General features: G+C 44.0%; 1 pseudogene; it reads right to left on the bottom strand.

Moving 5' to 3' along the window:
- The window catches only part of LOC139662333 (pleckstrin homology-like domain family B member 1), a 61,111-nt pseudogene that overhangs the window by 24,892 nt on the left and 18,814 nt on the right, over nt 1–17,405 (bottom strand).

The raw sequence follows: 17,405 nt of genomic DNA, 5'->3' as shown, positions 1-17,405 counted from the left end.
ATCCAGTAAAGAACGTCAGAGACCAGAGGAGACTTGTTTTAGGACAGGAAAAGAACAGGCAGTGTGTGTGTGTGTGTGTGAGCTCTATATACATGTATTCCCTCCCAGCCTGTCTCTCTCTCTCCCCCCCCCCCCCCCCCCCGACACCCACTGCTCTCTCTCTACCTTGTCTTTCTCCCTCTGGATGGCGCTCTCCAGCTCGTCCAGCCGGTGCTGCAGCTGAGCGATGACGTCCGACTCGGCCTCGATCTGGTCCAGCTCCGCCTGCCTCTCGCCCTGCAGCAAGGCGCGCTCCATCTCGGCCTGAGGAGGGGGGGTGGGGGGGGGGGTGGAGCAACCAAAGTCAGCTCTCCATCCCATTAAATAACCCATAACACGACGTGGTGACCGTGATCTCTATTTTTTTGCATCGCTCGGTCTACCTCTTGCTTGGACTCCTGCAGCTGCTGCTCCAGCTCCGTCAGCCGGGTCTTGAGCTCGTCGACCCGGGCCAGGACCCGGACCCGCTCGTCCTCCAGGTAGCCCAGCTCCAGGCGGCCCGCGCTGCCCGAGCTGGACGAGTCCTCGTGCTGCGGGGAGAGAGAATAGAGTGAGATCAGGTCTTTGGAGAGAGAGGGAGAATGGAGAAAGAGGGAAAAGGGAGGTATATCGGCAGCTTCGATCCAAACGTATTGGGATTTAAAAACCTGTATTGGTGGAACCGAACAGAGATAGAGAAAGAGGGGAAAAACAAAACAAAACAAGAGCTGATGAACGATGGTGAAATTGAGTCAGGAGGTGTAGAACAGTGGTTCTCAACCTTTTTAATATCATGGACCCCTAATTTAGTCCACATTAGGGCCACAGACCCCCATTTGATGAGATTTTGTCTCTCGGACCTAAATCTGTGAACATTTTTGTTGTTAGATATGATTTTGTCCAGAATTCCATGACTATCTGTGGAGTAGGTACAGAGATTTCAGTGAAACTATGTAAAATGGTCATTCTTCTACATTCTTTAATCGTGTTAACTTATTGTAAATGAAGTAATAGTAACAATTCATCAGTTTGCTGGGGACCCCCTGGAACCCCCTCAAGGACCCCTGGTGGTCCCCGGACCCCACGTTGAGAACCACTGGTGTGGAATGCAGTTGATTGCAGCTCTATATAGTTGATGTTTTGGTCTGCAGACTTTTCCCCCAGAAATACAAGAAACATTTAAATGTCTTGAGAGTCAGAATGCATCTTCATGTCCTTGCAAAGCTCTGCAAAACATCAACTACACACAGACATGCTATTGACTGCATCCTTTATTTCTGGTCATGCACAGCCACAGACATACATAAAAGTCCAAACTTAGATAACATGCATCCATGTGGAAAAAAGCAACCATGTGTGCACTTACAAATAGTGAGCCTTTCCTTTGTGGAAAAGGGATAATTTCATTACTTTTTAACACTCAGGGGTTCCCAAAGGTTTTCATCTCACAGACCCGCAAATAGATGCACATTTGGCCATTTGATAAGATTTTGTCCAAGGGAGCCCATATGGAAAGAATTCTGTTGTTGTAGATTTAGCATTTAATTGTGCAGTGGTTTTCAATCATGATCCATCAACAGCCTGCAGGCTTTGATTCCAGTCAAACACTACACCAGCTAGTTCTGCCCTCTCTGGCTGAAAGTATGCAAATGAGTTAAACCAGATGATGCAGTGGGTCTTTCTCAATATGTATTCTTGTGTCCTCCATGACACGTTTGACACAATATCTAACAGCCAGAGTATGAGTCCAGAACAAAAGAACATGAGGACAGAAGATGGACTGAGATCCCAAAAGTTTACTTGCCAGCCCAGGATGTATTGGATGGTGACTTGACCGTGGAGAACAGATGGTAAAGCCTATGATTGGCTTTGATGGCACGTGGTTGAAAACCACTGGTCTACTGGTGGGGAGGTAATAGTGCTGAGAGGCGACACGTACAATATGAATAGTCATTCTTATGCATTCTCTAATTGGGACAATGTCTAGAGCAGTGGTTCTCAACCTTTTTCATATTAAGGACCCCTAATTTAGTCCACATTGGGGCCACAGACCCCCATTTGATGAGATTTTGTCTCTTGGACCCAAATCTGAGAATATTTTTATTGTTAGATATGATTTTGTCCAGAATCCCATGACTATCTGTATTGTAGGTAGAGAGATAACAGAGAAACTATGATCAAAACAGTCATTCTTCTACCTTCTCTAATTGTGTTAACTTCTTGTAAATGAAATAATGCTGAAGTTTAACAATAGATCAATTTGCTGGGGACCCCCTGGAACCCCCTCAAGGACCCCTGGTGGTCCCCGGACCCCACGTTGAGAACCACTGGTCTAGAGAATTCAATTATAGTGAAATTAAAGCTTGGGACCCTCTGAAACCCCCTGAAGGACCCCCCCCCCCCCGGTGGCCCCCGGACCCAACTTTGAGAACCACCGATTTAGCTAACTCAAGCCATTCCCTGGTGTTTCGCAACATGCTGGCATCCACAGAGGCATGCAAGGGAGGAAGCGTTCCCTCTGACCTGTCTGTCTCCATTGTGCAGCGTTGATGCTGTGCTCAGAGGAGATGTCCTCACCTCCTGATGGGTGCTCTCCGTACTACTACACTCCTCCTTCAGGTTCTCCTCGTCGCTCTCCCTCTGCCTCTGGGCCAGGCGCAGCGCGGACGAGGTCGGCGTGCCCCCGAGGAGGTTCTCCACGGACGGCCTCCGCCCCCCGGAGCCGTCGGCCAGCCCCCCCGGGAAGCCCGTCCTGCCCGAGCCCAGAGAGTCCAAGCCGGGGTCGTCGCCCTTGTTGTACTCGGCACAGAGGTTCAGGATGGTCTCTAGTCGCTGTCTCTCCTGTGGAAGGACACAAACACGCAAAGAAAGATGGACATCAGATTAGGGTTTGACTCTTTCTCTAATCACTTTCTGACACTTTCAGAAGTACTCTGATCCTTTACTTAAGTAAAAGTACCAATACAGCAATGTAAAAATACTCCATTACAAGTAAAAGTCCTGCATGAAAAATCCTACTTAAGTAAAAGTACATAAGTATTAGCAGCAAAATGTAGTTAAAGTATTAAAGTAAAAGTAGTGGTTTGGTCCCTCTGACTGATATTTGATTATATGACATCATTAGCTAGTTTAGTCCAGTGGTTCCCAACCTAGGGGTCGGGCCCCTCCAAAGGGTCACCAGATAAATCTGAGGGGTTGTGAGATGATTAATGGGAGAGGAAAGAAGAAAAAACAAAGTTCTGATACACAAATCTGTTTTCAGTTTTTGGACTTTTTCTCTAATCTTTGATTTTTGCTGAAATATTGGATCATTTGAACATTTATTGAAATGAAACCATGTGAGGTTTAGAGGGAAAAAGCTGTTAACAACTCATAGACATCTGAAATGTGACCCGACTACACACTGCTTTTTGTAAGACGTCAAAAGCCAAAAAGGTTGGAAACCACTGGTTTCATCTTTAACAATGTGTTGTATTTTAAAAGCTTGTTATATTATCCATTGTGTCAAATCTCCATCTGAAAAGGAACTAAAGCTGTCAAATAAATGTAGTGGAGTAGAAAGTACAATATTTCCCTCTGAAATGTAGTGGAGTGGAAGTATAAAGTAGCATCAAATGGAAATACTCAAGTAAAGTACAAGTATCTCAAAATTGTACTTAAATACAGTATTTGAGTAAATGTACTTAGTTACTTTCCACCACTGCTTTCTGATCACTCTTAACTGTATCCTCTCACAAATACTACTCTAACCACAGAGTGTAGATCTAATAGTAATATCTAACGTGTAATCTAATATCTTCCTGCCATGCTGAAGGCTGCTGGACTCTTCTGCATGCTGTAACATATAGTGGATTCAAACCTGAGTCCACGTTTAGGCATAACATGAATTAGTGGAGGCTAGAAGGCTACTTAGCTACCCATGTTAAAACATAAAAAATCTGACTCACTAGCCATATCTCATTTTTAATAAAAGGCCAATATTGGCTCAATATTTTAGCAAACAGATATATCAGTCTCAGCTGACATCAGATTAGACCCAGCCGTGGCAGAGCATATGCCCTGCTATCTCATTTCCTGTTTGTGTGCTGGCCGGCGGGGTCCAGCCAGCGACTGATGCCAATCTGGAGATGGGCTGGTCAGACATGGCAGTAGAAAGCAGGCCAACGGCTGATTGGCTGAAAACAGACACTTCAGAGTCAGACCATCTCTCTCACAGTTAATCAGCATAACTGACATCTCCCTCATATCCTGTATGACTCAGCTGAACCTCGGCTTCAGTATGAGCAGACAATAAAGTCTGCGATGACCCCTTCTCACCCCTGAAACAACACAGCACCCCGCAATCTTCCCTCTCCCCAGGGTGCTGCCTGGGGAATCCACTGTGATTGGTTGTCCAGCTGTCGCTATGAGAGGTCGGCCCACCTATGGGGGGGCTCCGGCAGACTGGGCCAGCGGGGCGACCTTTGAACTCTGAATGTCAGCTGCTGTCTGCAGACAGAGTGTCTCTTACCGGAATAAACCAAGCTTTTGGGAGATTCTCGTTGGCCAACTTGAGCCGTTAAGTCAGTGATTCTCAGCCTTTTTCATATCAATGATTTGGTGATTTGATATCAATTGATGAGATTTTGTCTCTCGGACCCAAATCTGAGCATATTTTTATTGTTAGATATGATTTTGTCCAGAATTCCATGACTGTCTGTATTGTAGGTAGAGAGATAACAGAGAAACTATGATCAAAACAGTCATTCTTCTACATTCTCTAATTGTGTTAACTTCTTGTAAATGAAATAATACTTAAGTTTAACAATAAATCAGTTTGCTGGGGACCCCCTGGAACCCCCTGGTGGTCCTCGGACCCCACGTTGAGAACCACTGCGTTAAGTGATGAGAGCACAAAACATCACCTATCGGAAGCTTCAATCCAAAAATAACAGTATTGGCTTTCAAATAATCATATCCGTTGCACACAGATGCACACCTAACTTTTCAAAAAATGCATCTTTTCCTTGTTGTTTACAGTGGATAGGAAACAGTTTTGGAACCAAAGGAGCTGTGTGTCATTTTACACTCGGGGTCAGTCCCTATGTGGTTCCTATGGCTGCATAGCAACCTTCACTACGAGTAAAGGCTCCAGTGGATCCTCAGAAAGAGAGTGAGCATGGCCTTTCCCACTGCTTTCTGAGGGAGTGTCTGCATGGCAAGGACCTTTCTACAGACCCTCCATTAGCCTCAACCTGTAATCTGGGACCAGCTGGCTCTTAACTGAGTGGGCGGGAGTAAAAGACCCCTGGGCTGTAGAACAGTGTCTGTATGTTCACTGGATTTTCATTATGTAAAGCTTGTGTTTAAATGTTGAAATGGACTTGCTCCTCAGCCTTTCTGTAAATACACCAAGAGACTACAGAGCTGCAGCAGATCCAGCTTCAACTGGCAATTGTAAAGTTTCATTCTGCAAAACATCTTTTGCTCAGACAGCGTTTTCTGTGAAAGGAGCAAAGTCCTGGAACTCGCTACCTGATCTGAAATCTGCTGCAAACTTCACCACTTTGAAGAGAGTCACCAAATCCTGGTTCATTCAGCAACAAACTTGTACTCATGTCTAGTTTTCTGTAGTTATGTCACTACTAAATGTGTGTTTTATGGTATCTTGTTGTACTCAATTTACCTTTTTTTTTCTCTTATTTTTTTACCTTGTGCTCTATTGTATCTTGCTGCACTCGCTTTACCTTCTTTTTACCTCACTGTTTTAACCTCTTATTCTCACAAAAGCCCTTCTAGGGACGGGCGTTGCAAATTAGCATCCGCTATAAACACTATGATGTCTACATATATTGTATCTGTCCCTATCAAATAAACCATAAATAAATAATAAATAAAAGAAGCAAACTTCCAAACATTTACTAGCAAGTGCAGTACAACTCCTCAGTCCTCCCACTCAAACACGCGTTTGCACACACGTGTTCGGCTCTCCTTTTTTAACAAGAGAGCTGATTGAGATCCGACTATCATCATCTCATTTGAATACCAGACAGTCTTTACCAAACCTGTCTTATGGCTGGAGTCGCAGGCACCCAGACAGATTTCATACTATTAAATCTGTGTGTTTTGCCTCGACATAAATCAACTTGACGCAGCATCAAATTTGCAGTTTGGCATCTGCAAATTGGGCTCAAATTATGCTCCTGTTCAGTGGCTGCCTGGCTGACAGATTTGTGTGAATCCCACGTTTTCTCATGTGGGCTTTCAAATACCGGAGGTGTTTTTTTTTTATGTTCAGAGGCTGTTGCTGCTACAGACACTTAAACAGGTCAGATCTCTTCAGTTTATAAGTCTCTGGGTCTCTCTGTAGGTATCATTAGTGGGTCCCTCCGGGCTGCCAGAGCTGGCCGAGAAGGAACAAGGTGGTACAACAGGTCACTGTGTTAATCCGAACCTTTTTACCAGATGCCAAGCCCTGATGTCCCAGTTGGACACAGTGGAGTTATGGCTTAGAATAATCAAAAGGTATTTGTTTTGCACTCTGAGAAACACGCCCAAAAATGACACATTCAAAAGCATCAAGACGTACAGCTGACGTTTTAAACATTATTTTGATCCTGTCTAATTTCTGTTTGTTTACACCCTCGATAACCCGCCACCACCTTCAACCTAAAATCAGCTGTGTAGGAAAAGTTACTGTGATCCTGGAAAAAAAACCGAATGAAAATCTGGGCTTACTCACTCTCATGATGGACGGTGTGAACAGCAACAGCTCAGACAGGGCAGTGAGGCGCGCGTTCAAACCGAGCCGGCTCGGCCAAAAGGCAGATGAACAAATGCTGGCCTTTTACAGCCAGCACCACCCCCGTCCACCACCCCCGACACCACCGCAACCCCCTCTAGGAGCTAAGAGTTTGATGCTGACAGAGCTCCATGGCCCTTGGTAAACATTCAGTCTTCTCATGTCCAAACCAAAAAGGCATATTATACTCCTTATCCTCTTGATTCATATCAGACCTGTTTTAAAGATTAATAGAAGAATGTGTATACGCATCGCATTTATGTGTGAGATGAGAAACCGTGCCATGGGCTCAAACCGAACCAACAGACTTCAGATAGTACACCGCTGGTGCAAAGATGAGTCACGCATGGACTCGTTTATAAAAGTGTTCTTCGACTTTCATCACCGGTTTCATCAGTATTTGCGGGTTTCAGAAAGCCAAATTTAAGATCTTTTTTAAGACCTTTAAGACTTTTAATGCTACCTGGAATTGAATTTAAGATCAATTTAAAAACCTACATAAAGAAACAAGGTAATACAATAAGGGTCACTAAGTTAGTTCAAGTTAGTTAGTTCAAGCTTAATAAGCATTAACTAACCCTTAATTAACACTTAACTAATGTGTAATTTACTAATGGTGTTCATGTTAACTAAGGTATTAATTTATACATTAATTCATAGTTTATAAAGATGACTATTAAATAATGTATAAATGAATACCTTATTTTACATGAACACCATTAGTAAATGATTACCAGACACATTAGTTAACTGTTAATTAAGGGTTAGTTAATGCTTATTAAGCATTAACTAACCCTTAACTTAGTGACCCCTATTGTAAAGTGTTACCAGAAACAAAAAGCTGGCAAAACCAGCATAATTCTGAAAATGGGTAGCATAAGAAAAGGGACAGCAGGAGATAATTAAGGGAAGTCCAATTGTATTTAGTAAAGCAGATACGATGCATATTGTACTAGTAATCCTGTTCTGTATTAACTTGGCAAAATATTTAACAAACGGGCAAGAAAAAGAGAGATAGCTGAAAAAGATTGTTGTGGTGTGGGTTTAGTTCAGTAGTAATTCAGTAGTGTTATAAGTCAACATCTGACAAGGTGGGTTTGTTTCCAAATGTAGGTCACTGTGACACAGTAAACTGTCTTGTCTAGCTCTAGTCTCTACTTCAAAACACTCTGAGTTGTAGCTTGAGAAGAGTCAGCTTAACCTGAACAAACTGTTTGTTTGGCTTTGTTAGCTAGCCAACTAGCCAGTAGGCTAATTTAGCAAAGCAACTAATGCTAACGTCAACATGTAACCAGTCACTGCTAACGCTAGCTTCCACTAGATACAGTATATGAGGTAGTGCAAATCAGATGCATTTACAACAAGACAGCTGACCAGCTGACCAGATACTATGGTTAGCTAGCCAACATGATTATTTAAACACAAAATCATCTGATGTATGATTGAGGAAACAGTCAGTTCCCAGTAAAAAACAGCTTCAAAATTAACCAGGTCTAGTTAATTCTGTTCGGCCAAGTCAAACATTTAGAAATACACGCCACTGATGCCCAAAAACTGTTGACCTCCAAAATGGCCGCCAGAGGGCGTCTTACATCACCTGAAATCCTATAAGATGGTTACTAGTTACTATGATTCTTGTTGTCTATACTGCATTTTTGTCTGGATGTATTTGGGTGTGTTGGTGTATTGAGTTCTTTTTAGCGGTATGACACCTGAGTTTCCGTGCAGGATCTTTTAAAGCGCACCTCGTTCCACCACATTATCTGTTCCAGTGTTTATTCTAATGAAAGCTGTACCAGCCCACAGCTGAAATGAAACAGCCTGTATGAGCCCGTCTGTGTCAGCTGGGCACAAGGGTGCAAAGCCAAGTCACAAGTCTGAAACCACCAAGGATCCGACACACATACACACACAGCTTAGTTCAGCCATGTTAGCCAAGCACCTCCTGAGAAACAGTGCACAGTCAAGCCCTGCAGTAACCAGTATTTCATAATCGGCTCTAAACATAGACGTTTTCTATGAGCCGTCACTAATTATGTCAATTTTCTGTACGGACTAAACGGCACCGCTTGAGTCAACTCTTGACTATATATACACAGTAGAACCAATTACTAATGAATTAATAATCAACTAGAACAGCACTCGGAGAGCGCAGACCTCCGCCAAGGTTCGTGCTATTATTGCTTGTTCATGAGTCGGATCCGGATCCGCTCCAAAATTTAATGGGTTCTTCCTTGGCCCATGGTACACCCTTCCACAAAGTTTCATGAAAATCGGGCCAGCAGTTTTTCTGTAATCCTGCTGACAGACAAACAGACAAACAAACGGCACCGAAAACATAACCTCCTTGGTGGAGGTAATAAACAAAGACCTCCTAGAAAATTGTCTTCAGAGCCTAAATTCCCATAGTGTCTGCCCAGTAGAGGTAAGGGCTCGGTGGACTATTAAACCACCCTTCTGCCAAGAATAAAATTCTGGTGGGAACACTGAATGCTTCTAATTTTGTGGAATTTTTGGGGGCTTGAACACGGTCAAATTTAGAGATACCCGGTATAGGCGCAAAATATCAGCTATCGGCAGCTTCAATCCAAAAAACTGACTGGCATCGGCCTTCAAAAACCCATGCGGGTCAACTCCTAGGTCGTTGTAGCTGCAGTGTTAGGCTGGTGTACAGCTAGTGTAAATCCCATGGGCGTGAGTTTATGTGGAGCGCCTTAGCAGAGGGTGAAAGTTCTCGCCTTCCGGAGAGAAAGGGGTGACGGATGCTTCTCTGGGAGAGGCATTCCTCCACTTCTTTCCACCCAGCTAGTTCCCGGCATTCCCCCACAAGCGTTAGGTGCCATTTCCAGCCTACATGAAGACCCCCCCCACCCACCCCCCTCCGGCTTCTGTTCCAGTTCACACATTCCACAACCCTCTATCCTTCACCTTTTGGGCTTGTGGGTGGCTCTCATGAAAACTGGGTTTGACCAATATAATCGATCAATTCTACACCTAGAAAGGCACTCGGAGAGCGCAGACCTCCGCCAAGGTTCCTGCTATTATTGCCTGTTCGTGAGTCGGATCCGGATCCGCTCCAAAATTTAATGGGTTCTTCCTTGGCCCATGCTGCACCATTCCACGAAGTTGTAATGAAAAAAAGGCCAGTAGTTTTTCCGTAATCCTGCTAACAGACAAACAGACAAACAGACAAACAGACAAACAAACGGCACCGAAAACATAACCTTCTTGGCGGAGGTAATAAATATGTAATCAATCAACCTGCATCATATCCATCATATCAGAGGTGGATGACACCGACCGGCTGGTTTTTAATAAAAGACCAAAATTGGCCAGATATATCAGCATAACACATAACAGCATAAATGCTGAAAATCCTAATTCCTGGGTGGCTCCTTATGTGTTACAATTGGCGAATTTATTTATTTTTTGCTCAAAAATAAAACATCTACTACTTGAGAAACACTTATTAAGTAATGGCTGACATGAAAGTTCAACTTATTATGGAACATAATAGTAGTGAAGTCAATTGCTATCTTCAGGCGTTTGATTTTTAAAATAGTAACTTTTTTGAGGATGCAGTGATGATCTTTTTTTTCCTGCAATGTATGTGCAGCAATTAGGAATAATCCCCTTCCCTTGGTCTCCTATGTAGACAATTCTCTAAAGAGATTTGCTATATCCTCTCACTGTCAGTTTTCCCTCATTTAGTCGGTATGCTTTCCCCGCTGTACTCTTCACTTCCTTATTTTCATCCTCCCAGCAGCCAGCGTCGTATCCTCAGCTCTCCCTCTCTCCCCTGGGAGTCAGTGTCTCCCATTTTTTTTCTCTCATGCCCTTTCATTTATCTACCTCCCCCCCCTTTCCCTCCTCTTCCTCTAGCACCCCGGGGGCAACTCCACAACGGTGCACCTTTGATCGGGGGGGGTTACTGTTGAATGTATAGCCGTGTAGTCTTCTTTTCCCACGTTGGCGTACGTCACGGGGCGTAAACAGAAAACCTCATGGCGTAGTATCTCAAGAGCGAACGGGGGGGAGGGGGGGGGGGGGGGGAGTTCAACAAAGCCTCATTCTCTGCATATATCTTCGGGGCGGGGGGGGGAAGATTCGCGCTCGCCGTCTTCCGTTAACAGTCTGCAAAACAAACCCCGTTCATGATCAGACTCCTATCCTTGGGAGGGTTTATCGCGCCCGGGTCCCAGGGGAGGCACAAACACATGATCCTCCACCCCCCCCACCCCCCAGTGTGGAACTGGCTTGTACCGTGTAAGCAACAGAAACAAGCATCAAAGCCGCGGCACTCGCGAGCCCCCCCAGAGGAGCCAGCCCTCCCCTCGATAATGATCCGGTGGTCTTCCATGCTGATGTCGCCTTGGTACTGATCTCAAGTGGAAACTACTGGGGGTTGTTGCTCCCGGTGGAGGCGGTTAGCATCTAAACCTCCTGAACTGGGGATCCAGGGCGCCCCCCCCCCCCCCCCCCGCCCCCCCCCCCCCCCCGGAGGCGTTTCTCCACGGGGAGGAGATCGGGTTCCAGTTATCATGTCAAACACTTCCCGGCTTTAGAGATGAGAACATCAAAGACGAGATGCGATGATTAAAAGGCGAGATGGGAGTGGTATTTTTTTTTTTTTTTTTTTTTTTTACATTCTCCAAACACTGTTGGGGATAATAGGCAGGCTTACGGCGTGATTGTTGTTATACGATAGGGATAAGACCAATAAGGAAACTACAGACTACAAGAAGTCTGGAAGATCTGCACCCAGTTGCATCAGCTCTGTTAAGTTAAAACATTATGCCAACAAAAAAAAAGCAGAGCTGAACTAAAATATTAACGACATCTATGCAGAAGAAAATCTATGAGAGGATATATCAACATCCCCCCTACAAATGTGAACTACAAGTCAATAGCAGCATGTAACAGCCGGTGAGTGATGTGCTAGTTGTTACTGTAGTGAACTACTGTATATCCATGTGAGACTGTTTGGCCAGGGGAGATTTAGTGAGCGTACCAGCCAGTGTAAACAGTGCCGAGCAAACAGTTCCCCAGCTGTCAAACTGGAGGATGCGTACTGTACAGCCGCCTGGAGCTCAACAGCCAGGTTTCCATCCAAGTACATCTGTGTCTGTCAGGATGTATCAGAGTGAAAAAACAGTGAATGGAAAAGGCAAATTTCAATAAAAATTTCCTCAATTACAAAAAGTTTTTGCGCTTGCTTGGAAGCTGAATGTATCTTGTTGATGAGGAAATTATGCGATAAATAGCAATGGAACTATATAATGGAAATAAATAATGGCACAGGCTTGAGATGACTTCATTGCACAACAGCTGAAATGTTTTGCTTTGGACATTTGGAAATGTCTGTAAAATATCTGTCCGCAATGTCATGCCTGCTCATTTGTAGTAGGGCTGAACAATTAATCAAAAATTTTAGCGAAATCGCAATATGGCCTACTGCAATTTTCAAATCGCAGGATAAATCGCAATATTTGTTAAAGGTGAAATGTGTCAAAAGAGCATTTTAAAGTAAATATTGTGGTGCTGCAGAGATGTCCTGGCCTACACATCATATTCTACAGACTTAAGAAAACATCTTTGTTTGGTACAGATCCCCGCAAAAATCACACCATAATCATTTTAATACGTTTTTCAGTGAAAATGAGAATAATGATGTAAAAATGATCATTCCCTCTAATATCGCAAATCATATCGCAATTGCAATATCAGTCAGAATAATCGCAATTAGATATTTTGTACATAGGAGTGTTGCGAAGAGCATTTAAGCATGACATAAGGCCAATATTAGCTGACACTAAAGAACAACAACAGCTTGCCCAATACTAATACATTCTTGCAAGCCTCCATTTTTCTGGTGGATGCGTTATTATTTTGACATTCGGGAAGTCTTATTTGCCTCAGCTGATGGAAATGCACCTGATTCACACAAAAGTTTGCCTCAAATTTGCTTGACAGCTAGATGGAAATGAAGCTCTTGGGAAGCTCTTGCTCTCCCTCTACTTTTTCTCCTTTCCATTAACCTTGCTCTCTCTCTCTCCCTCTCTCTCTCTCTCTCCCCCACACACCTCTCTCACCTCACACTACCTCCAATATCCATCATCATTATGACCATGTGCCACCCTCTGCAGGCCTCATGTCAGCGAGCTGACAAACCCGCAGGACATACAGCTAGACTGAAACTGTCACTCTACCCACTCTGTGAGCTCTACCTGCCCCGCAGCACGGCTTGGTGACCTCTGACCCTTTGCAGCTCTAAAACCAGGCTTAGACTGCTGTATGGGTTCTCCCATATCAGCCGACCTTTTATTACAAAGTTTGGTAGATTATATATTTACATTGTAGAATTGATCAATACTACACTGGTTGTCTGTGAAGTAGGGCTGTGCGATAATTGAATATTATCGTTTATTGTCTTTCAGTGTAATAATATCGTGATGATATGAAGATATTTTGATATCGTGACACACATTTCTGCTGTCTGAATTGATGATGACAAGCAAATTTTACTTAAAAACTCTCGTAAAATGAGGTATGGTAGAAATATTATTTGAATATTTCTGTTTTGTTTGACATCACACCTAACATCACCATTCGGTTCAATGAGATGAACATTCATTTGATTATATAACGTGATTCTGATATATATTGATATCGAGAAAAATCCTTATGATTATCATGATACTGATTTCAACCGTATCGCCCAGCCCTACTGTGAAGCCCTTGACCTGATTCCCAGTGTTTTCCTGCCCCATGGGCTCAGAGGTTCTTTCACTCTGCCAAGAATAAAATTTCTGGAGGAAACACTGAATCCTTTGTCAGATTTAAAGATAGTGAATATCAGCACAAAATCTCAGCAGCTTCAATCGAAAAAACATCAACCGTCAAAAAACCTATATCTGCTGAACTCTAGTTCAAACCTGACATATACCCATGTCTCAGGCTTAAAAATCACTTCTTCGTGCCTGCAGCTGTGTCAGAATTGTGTCATTTTCCCTATGCGTCTAAATTGCAAGTTTGTACCTGCCTCTCTCGTTTACTAGAACTGGAGAACAGTCATCGTCTTGCGCTATAGGGCTACGTCAAATCCACCTGGCGTTATGTGATTACATGTCGCATAATTCCCAAATTCTCTAGTCATAAAAAAAAAAAAAATCCCCCGAGTGGGAAAAAGCAGGTTTGAAAAGGCTGAAAGCTCCCATTGTGAATGCCTGAGCCAGCAGAAAAAGCTTGTAACCCAAGCATCACATGTAGGTATGTTCACAGCGGGGCACACGCATGACCCGTGCAAACTGAGAACACACATATGCGGATGGATGGGCGACTGTCAACGGGCCTTTCCGAACAGGACCATGCATATTTCAGCCAAACGCAAGAGCCGGATCTGGTTGGACGTGACGGAATTTGTTTCTTAACACTCCTTTAAACCCCACCACACCATCCGGCTTCAGCACCTCTTTACGTAGCTCCATACCTCCATTTAAATATAGTCGGAGAGCAACGGCTGCAGGGCTCTTGGGTAATATTAGCCCCCGGCGTCGGTTACCTTCATGAGCGCCGCCACGTTGCCGAGAAAGCCGGGGCTCTCTTTCGCCAGGGCCAGCAGATAAACCATGGCCTGCTCCCGGTGCTGGCCCCGTCTCGGCGCCGGGACCGTCCTGCCTGCGCTGCTGCCGGTGGTGCCGTTCAGCACGCGGTACCGGTCCATGACACACGGCTGTGGTTGTGGACCGGAAGCCTGGGAGAGCACAAGTCTCTCTGCTGCTCTCTGCTCTGTGTCTTAGTCCAGAGAGTTGGGAGTCTACACTGTACTCCCACTGTACTGTAGAGCGATTTCACAACTGGCTGTGCTACTTTGGGACAGATGGGAGAGCCCCCCCCCGCCCCCCCCACACACACCCACCTCCTCCCAGGTCTGGTGAGAGGAGGGGTGGGGGCATCTCTGGAAAAGGGGGAGGAGTTAGCAGGGGCTTCCTCGAGTGGGATGTGGCTTGGCGGGTTGGTTCCAAGAAAAGAGCTTACTTTATATACCGAGCACAGAAGTTCATATGCACTGCCTGCTCTTTGCTTTGATACAGACTAACAAGGTGAATCCAGGTGAAAGGTGTGAGACTTTGCAGTCCTTAGCTGTTAAATCTAGTAGAATTATAAAGGTTAAGTGTAGATAATGAGGATGAAGCGCGTACGATTCATTTTTTAAGCCTTAAAAACTGTAAGTTTGCCGCATGTTTGATTTGCTCGTAGACTGACTTGTTTTAAATAATTCATCTTTTGAATTTTTCATAATGCAAGAAAAGAGGCTCGCCCTTTACTTGAAGTGCATTGTGATGCATTGCAGGCAGATTGTAAACCCAGGAGAAGCACTGACAAACTTTTCTTACATTATAATCAGACAAACTCCTGGCATTTTTCAACCCCCTCATTTTTTTTGGCACATTGTGTTTGTTATATAATGCATCTAATTATAATAATGATCATGTATTTGTAATGTGCTTGACCACCATTTCCAAATAAAGTGTTGGTCTATGAGTGATTCTCAACCTTTTTCACATCAAGGACCCCTAATTTAGTCCACATTAGGGCCACAGACCCCCATTTGATGGGATTTTATCTCTCAGACCCAAATCTGAGAATATTATTATTGTTAGATATGATTTTGTCCAGAATTCCATGACTATCTGTATTGCAGGTAGAGAGATAACAGAGAAACAGATCAAAATAGTCATTCTTCTACATTCTCTAATTGTGTTAACTTCTTGTAAATGAAATAATGCTGAAGTTTAACAATTCATCAGTTTGCTGGGGACCCCCTGGAACCCCCTCAAGGACCCCTGGTGGTCCCCGGACCCCATGTTGAGAACCACTGATGTATATGACAAACTTTAGAGTTAAGGTTTTTCTGCATTTTTTTCTACAGCTATTCACTGCTTGTAGGAGATGGATTGAGCAAAAAAAATAAAGCACAACTCACTTGTAACTTGTAAGATGCTTCTAATATTTTTCCCACTTAGTGTATAGTTAAGAACATCCTTAGACCTTTCTAACCTGATCAGACACATTACAAGATTAGTCCTCAATTGAGGGTGGGAGATGAAATTCCACTTCAGCACTGAGCAGTGAGACCACCCCCTCTAGTGGAGAGGTCACAAAAGAACAGAATGCATTGCTGTGGGTAAAACAAGATGTCTATAAACCAGTGATTCTCAACCTTTTTCATATCAAGGACCCCTAATTTTGTCCACATTAGAACCACGGACCCCCATTTGATGAGACTTTGTCCCATATCTGAGCATATTTTTATTGCTAGACATGATTTTGTCCAGAATTCCATGACTATCTGTATTGTAGGTAGAGAGATAACAGTGAAACTATGATCAAAACAGTCATTCTTCTACATTCTCTAATTGTGTTCACTTCTTCTAAATGAAATAATGCTGAATTTTAACAATTCATCAAGTTGCTGGGGACCCCCTGGAACCCCCTCAAGGACCCCTGGTGGTCCCCGGACCCCAGGTTGAGAACCACTGCTACAATCTATCAGCAAACGTTACACTGCAGCCAAAGCCTCTGAGAGACTGAGAGACTGAGAGAAGAGGTTTGCATCCTCTACTGTGTGTTCTACGATGATCCATTCAACAACAACAACCACCTCGTTCGCTCAAATCCAGAGGAATTACAGAGAGAATAAAACCAGTGCTGCTCTAAGTAACACAATGTGTCCCAATCTAGCACTTGTTTATAGTAGGTCAGTGCTGACAGGCAAATCCACACACGGCATATTTGTTTGCTCCGTCTCAAGACTGGATTACCGCAGCTTTTCCTTTAGAGGGACGGAGAGACGAGAGATTCACCGCTGGCCCAGATAACGAGCGGCAGAAAAGTGAGTCTACTCAACTGTCTTATCCGTCCCGGGCCCTTCTCTTCTCCCTCTTCCCGTTTCCCCACTCCCTCCCCACAAGTCAGGATCATAGTAATCTGCCCCTGCACCGGTAAACTGCAACCCGTAAGCCCACGCTGATTCAGACCGCCAACGCAAACACGCAAATGAACAGGTTGGATACTGCAGTCTAAACATGCATGGCAGTGTCATATTCTACATCTCTAGCAAATGACATGGCATATTGTCTACCATGCTGCAAAAATAACCTTCCAGCATAAATACAATGACACCCGCCCAGTGGTTACTGGGTCTATATAGCATTGAAGGAATAGTTCACCCAAAAATGAAAATTCTGTCATCATCTACTCACCCTCATGCCAAATGAAACACAGGTGAAATTTGTTAGTCCATATAACACACAGGGACAACTTGGTAGCAGCCTTCTCCAAAACAACTGAAGTCAATGGGGACCTGTTCTTTAGAGCTCCAAAACAAAAACAGCCAAACAATCACACTGTGAATAGAAAGACCTATACACCATTATTTGTTGCAGATCAATCAGCTGTAGTTCAGATTTGCACTAAATGATGGTGTAAATATACTGTAGGTCTTTTTGGAACTCTGAAGAACTGGTCCCCACTGACTTCAGTTGTTTTGGAGAAGGCTGCTATGGTGTGTTATATGGACAAACTTCACCTGTGTTTCAACTGG

The sequence above is a fragment of the Centroberyx affinis genome, unplaced genomic scaffold, assembly GCF_046629955.1.
Source record: "Centroberyx affinis isolate AG114_WGS23_722 - 3 ecotype Tasmania unplaced genomic scaffold, CSIRO-AGI_Caff_v1 ptg003762l_1, whole genome shotgun sequence".
Classification (NCBI taxonomy): Eukaryota; Metazoa; Chordata; class Actinopteri; order Beryciformes; family Berycidae; genus Centroberyx; species Centroberyx affinis.
The sequence above is the reverse complement of the archived record's forward strand: the minus strand, read 5'-3'. Positions and strand labels throughout refer to the sequence as shown.